The sequence below is a fragment of the Eleutherodactylus coqui genome, chromosome 7 (genome assembly GCF_035609145.1).
Source record: "Eleutherodactylus coqui strain aEleCoq1 chromosome 7, aEleCoq1.hap1, whole genome shotgun sequence".
In the NCBI taxonomy this organism is placed as follows: domain Eukaryota; kingdom Metazoa; phylum Chordata; class Amphibia; order Anura; family Eleutherodactylidae; genus Eleutherodactylus; species Eleutherodactylus coqui.
Window position 1 is genome coordinate 66,172,620 of NC_089843.1, and position 6,164 is coordinate 66,178,783.

Genomic DNA, 6,164 nt, shown 5'->3' on the forward strand with positions numbered 1-6,164 from the left:
AAGCACCCATCTCTGGAGAATTTAAGGTTAATCTCTCAGGCTAGGACAGAACTAGACCTATGTATTCCAGAACTTGTTGACTGCAAACTAAGATGGTCCTGCCAACGCTTTTGTGTGTTAAATAACAAACTGTCTACTCCCTTAGCCTGCAAGCTATTAGCCAACTCCATGAAAAGCCCTTTTTTCAGGCTCCGCACTAGGCATAATACAATCACAGCAAACCGACTCACTATAGTATCAGAGTTCAGACAATTTTTGGATAAGCTTTACTCCCAGTCACATCCCCGTCCCTAGAACAGCTAACCTCTTACTTTCACGACATTAAATTTCCCATGCTTCCTAGCACATTCTTAGAACACTTGGCAGACAAAATCACCGCAGAAGAAGTCACAGAAGCTATAAAAACATTGAAAATTAATAAACGCCCGGGACCAGATGGCTTTTCATCTTCTTACCATAAAAAATTTTCCCCAGTTCTGCACGCACATCTTGCAAATGACTTTAACGCCATCCAAGATGGGCAACAAATAGGTCAGACTTCTCTCTGAAAGAGATTTACTGATTAAACAGAACTACTGTCCTATATCCTTAATTAATGTAGACATGAAGCTTCTTGGCCTCTCATTTAAATGCAGTTTTACCATCACTAATAGGACCAAGTAGGGTTCGTTCCCGGACAACAAGTTCCAGACAGCATATATCGAATCACCCACCGCACCCACATTTGTCAAAACAGGGGCATTCCTGCAATGTTGCTCTCCTTGGATGTGTACAAAGCATTTGACAACCTAAGCTGGCCATATATGTTTTCAGTACTGGAAATTTCCTATTGAATTGCTCACATATTACATATTTTATATTCTTCCCCCAAAGCCTTTGTTCGTTAGAAGGGCTTTTGCTCAGATAACATCTCGATCCGGTAAGGCACAAGGCAGGCCTATCCATTGTCCCCCCTGCTTTTTATTCTAGCCATTGAGCCATTAGTGATTAAAATTCAATACAACCCTGACATCAGGAAGATTGAAATTGCCTTTATTCACCATACAATTAGCATGTTTGCTGACGTTATATTGGCTGTAATATTTTATCCTCATACCACAATCCCTAACCTAATGGCAGAACTGTCCAGGTTTGAGTCTCTGTCTGGCCTTATCATCAACAGCGCAAAGTCAAAGCTTTCAACCTCACATTACCCCCAGATACTGTCTCCCTACTCCAAACCAACTTTCCCTTTAAATGGATGACAGGGACATTGGGCTACTTGAGCATTAATTTAACAAGCTTCTACACCTCGCTATATGCGCAAAATTACATGCCACTCCTCCGTAAACTCAGACTACTTCTGGAAAGCTGGGACCGATACCATATCTCATGGATTGGAAGAGTAAATTCCCTAAAAATGACACTTTGGCCTAAACTACTGTACTTTTTCAGAGCTTTTCCGGTACATGTACCTGGGCACATCCTGGAGATACTTCAGCAGATGACCCCTCCGCTTTATTTGGAATAACTCTATTCCTAGGGTGTCGCGCTCTACTTTATACAGATATAGACTGCAGGGTAGGGTTGGGACATCAACACAAAAATATCGATAGTCGATAGTATCGACTATCGCTGAACAAACAAAATTAGGTATATGCTTGATAAAGACTGTGTTTACGGTTGAAACGTTGCTATGCAGTGGAACCTATGCTCAGAATAAACAACTTGATTTGATGATCCTTGTGTGAGTATGGATTGAGCCTAGGACCTCAGCTGCTGCTCTTCAATCTTGGTATATGGACTATATACCGTATATACCGGCGTATAAGGCGACGGGGCGTATAAGACGACCCCCCAACTGTCACCTTATACGCCGGTATTCAGTGGAGAAAAAAAAAAAATTTTATTACTCACCTCCCACGGCGTCCTGTCGCGCTCCGGCAGGATGTCGCTCGCTCCGGCAGGCTGTCGCTCGCTCCTCGTCCCCGCCGCAGCATAGCTTTCTGAATGTGGGGCTTGAAATCCCCGCTTCCAGAAAGCTAATACACACGCCGGCAGCCATGACATCATTGAATGGCTGTGATTGGCTAAAGCACACGTGGCTTCAGCCAATCACACTATTCAATGACATCATTGAATGGGTGTGATTGCTAACACGTGCGCCTTCAGCCAATCACAGCCATTCAATGATGTCATTGAATAGTGTGATTGGCTGAAGCCACGTGTGCTTTAGCCAATCACAGCCATTCAATGCTGTCATGGCTGCCGGCGTGTGTATTAGCTTTCTGGAAGCGGGGATTTCAAGCCCCGCATTCAGAAAGCTATGCTGCGGCGGGGACGAGGAGCGAGCGACAGCCTGCCGGAGCGAGCGACATCCTGCCGGAGCGCGACAGGACGCCGTGGGAGGTGAGTAATAAAATTTTTTTTTTTTACACTTTTTTTTTTTTGTATTACCGGCGCATAAGACGACCCCCGACTGCAGAGCAGATTTTTCGGGGTTCAAAAGTCGTCTTATACGCCGGTATATACGGTAATTTAAAATTAGGGATATGAAAAGAAGTTTTTTTATCATTGGCCACAATAATCGTTATCTAATGAGCTGAACATGATCTCTGTGTGTATGTGTTTGTGGGGCTGCGTGTCCTGCATTTTTTTCAAGTTGCCGCTGAGGGACCAACGGTCTCCATGGCAACTTGTAAACAATGCAGGGCCTGGTAACGCGAACGCAGTGCCCTGAACACAATTGTAATTGCGTTAGATGGGTCTCCTATCTTTTTCTATGGGCACTGCGTTAACGTTAGACGCTGAATGCACGACATGTCGCGTCTCCTTTTTCTGGACGCGACCTTCGTGCGTTCAGCGCAGCCCTCCATCTTTCATTTAGAAAGCATTGCCCACAGCCATCACGTTAGACGCAAGTGTTCAGAGCCTGCGTATAGTGCGATGAACAAACACATGTGGAAAAGCAGCCTAAGACTCCACTTTTTCTGAGAGTCGTCTTGCCAGGAGCAAACCTTATTGGTGACAAAGAGTCACCTCACACTTTCCAAAAGTTTCTAGAACTTGTTTATAAGTTCATTAATGATATTTTTTCGGGAACTTGGAGGTATTTTTGATGAGCCGGACCATGCGGGGTTGGCGGTATCCCATCTCATGTCTCTACGTCAGGGGCAGCAGTGGATAGAAGACTATTGCTCTAAATTTAAACTGTATGCAGGTGAAACCTCTTGGAACGATAGCGCCCTTAAAGATGTGTTTTTGTTGGGTCTTTTTGACGTGGTCAAGGATCTACTCATTTCTTATCCCGCACCCGTGACACGCAATGATGCGATGGAATTGGCGGTCAAAGCTGACAGGAGGCTGAGATCTAGAAAAGAGGAACGTCAGGCCCGTAAGGCTAGGAAATCTGGCAGACCCGCTCCCGCTTCTCCCATGCCAACTTCTGGTGCCGAGCCTATGAAAGTGGATCACCCAAGTCCCGAGGAACGGCAACGGTTCCGGATGACTCATCTCCTCTGCCTCTATTGTGGGAAAGCCGGACATCGTGTAGCGACCTGTCCTCAGAAGCGTCTACAACATCAGTCTGAACTGGTGGAAAACTTTAGATCCTAGGCGATTTTTGGGAGGATCGCCTAGGATCACAGGTACTCCCTAAGTTGTTGGTGCCTTGTCAGATTGGCTTCTGGAATTTCACTCGGTCCGGTCAAGCTTTTATCGATTCAGGGGCTGCCGCCAATTTGATTAGTTTACGTTCTGTCAGACCTCTGACGACTGAATTCTTAGCATTAAAAATTCCCATATGCTTCACTAGTATTGATTCTACACCTTTATCTGCAGGGGTTGTACAATGGAGGACTCCCATGTTACAGTTCACTGTGGGTGTTCTCCATTCTGAGAAACTGTCGTTCTTGGTAATGGAAAGGATGTCTGTTGATGTAGTGCTTGGCATGCCCTGGTTGGCACTGCACAATCCCCGATTTGATTGGGCCACTTGGGAATTGACACATTGGGGGTTGTCCTGTCATAGTCACTTTGCTACTATATCCATGTGTTCAGCAGATACCATACTTATTCCTGAGTATTTGTCTGATTTTCATGATGTATTTTCCAAGAAACTGTCTGAGACTTTGCCTCCCCATAGGGAGTGGGACTGTAGTATTGATTTGATCCCCGACAGTCCCATCCCTAAGGGAGCCATTTTGAATTTGTCTGGGCGTGAGCTCGAAGCCCTTAAGTCCTATATTTCGGAGTCTCTGGCCAAACAACATATCAGGCCGTGCAGGTCCCCTGCCAGGGCAGGTCTCTTCTTTGTAGAGAAGAAGGATGGGACATTGAGGACTTGTGTGGATTATCTTGTCCCTGATTCCTGATTTATTGAATCAGGTGGTAGGGGCCCACTTTTTTTTCAAACTGGGGGAGACTTACAATTTAATTCGCATCTGAAAGGGAGATGAGTGGAAGACCGCGTTCACACCTTGTTCGGACATTTTGAATGTCTAGTCATGCCCTTCGGACTTTGTAATGCCCCGCTGTGTTCCAGGGATTTATGAACGCGGTCTTCCACGACTTCCTGGGGGTATTTTTGGTCATATATCTTGATAACATTCTGGCTATCCCAGACTGGGATTCGCATGTGCGGCAACTGAGGCTGGTTTTGACCCGCTTGCATGAGTACCAACTTTTTGTCAAGTTGAAGAAATGCATTTTTGGTACTAAACAAGTGTCTTACCTTGGTTACGTGATTTCAACCACGGAGATTCATATGGAGTCTGATAAAGTGGCAGCAATCTCCCAATGGGTCAGACCAGATAACCTGAAAGCTCTCTAGCGGTTTTTTGGTTTCGGAAATTTATACCATAGATTCATTAAGAATTATTCTGCTCAACCCCTTACCGATCTTACCAAGAATGGTCCTGACTTAGTAAGATGGTCGCCAGAAGCCCTAGAGGTTTTTAGTCATCTCAAAAGGGCGTTTACTGCTGCCCTGGTGCTAGTACAGCCTGGCGCGCGGCGACCGTTCTTCATTGAGGTCGATGCGTCTAAGGTGGGGGCGGGGGCTGTATTGTCTCAGGAAGTCAGCGGGAGACCTGGGTATAGTCCATGTGCGTTCTTCTCGCGGAAGTTCAGTTCGGCAGAACGTAACTACGATGTGGGTAATCAGGAGTTATTGGCGATTAAGTGGTCTCTAGAAGAGTGACATCACCATCTTCAGGGGGCAAGGCATCCCATTACCGTGTATACTGATCATAAAAACTTGGTATATCTCGCCAATGCTTAAAACTCACAGCTCATCAGGCCAGGTGGGCTTTGTTTTTCACCAGGTTTAACCTCGTCGTTACATATGTTCCAGGGGAGAAGAACGTGAAGGCAGACGCCCTCTCCCGGAGTTTCGGTTCGCCGGAAAGTGAGACAGTGGCTCCCAAGAATATCTTGGCACCTGGGGTGGTGGTGGCAGCTATAGAATCTGATCTCGTTCCTTATCTACAAAATTGTCAGCAGGACGCTCCCTCAGGGGTGCCGGAGGGCAGATGGTTTGTACCAGAGTCCTTGCGTCTCAGAGTCATTGAAGAGTCTCACTCATCTGTTCTTGCAGGCCATCCAGGGGTTCAGTGGACTCTGGATCTTTGCTCTAGACACTTTTGGTGGCCAGGCATGGCTCAGTAGATCCGCGACTTTGTTAAGGCGTGCTCTGTCTGTGCTCGCAATAAAAGCCGTTGGCGGCGTCCGGAGGAGCCTCTGAGACCATTACCGGTACCTTCTCGCCCGTGGTCGCAGGTATCGGTAGGTTTTATCACTGACCTACCAGCGTCTCAGAAGTTCACCACTATTTTAGTGGTTGTCGATCGGTTCTCGAAGATGGCACATTTTGTGGCGTTAAAGAAGCTACCTTCGGCAATAGAATTTTCTAGGATTTTTGTAAAAGAAATCATTCGCCTACATGGGGTTCACCAAAACATTGTATCTGATCGCGGGGTTCAGTTTGTTGCGCAGTTTTGGCGAGCCTTCTGCAGAAACCTGGGAACATCGCTTTCCTTTTCGTCAGCATTCCACCCGCAAACTAATGGTCAGACTGAGCTGAAGAACCAGGATTTAGTGCAATATTTATGGTTGTTTGCTAACGAAAAGGCTCATCAGTGGACAGAGTTCCTGCCGTTGGCAGAGTTTGCACTAAACAACCGTAC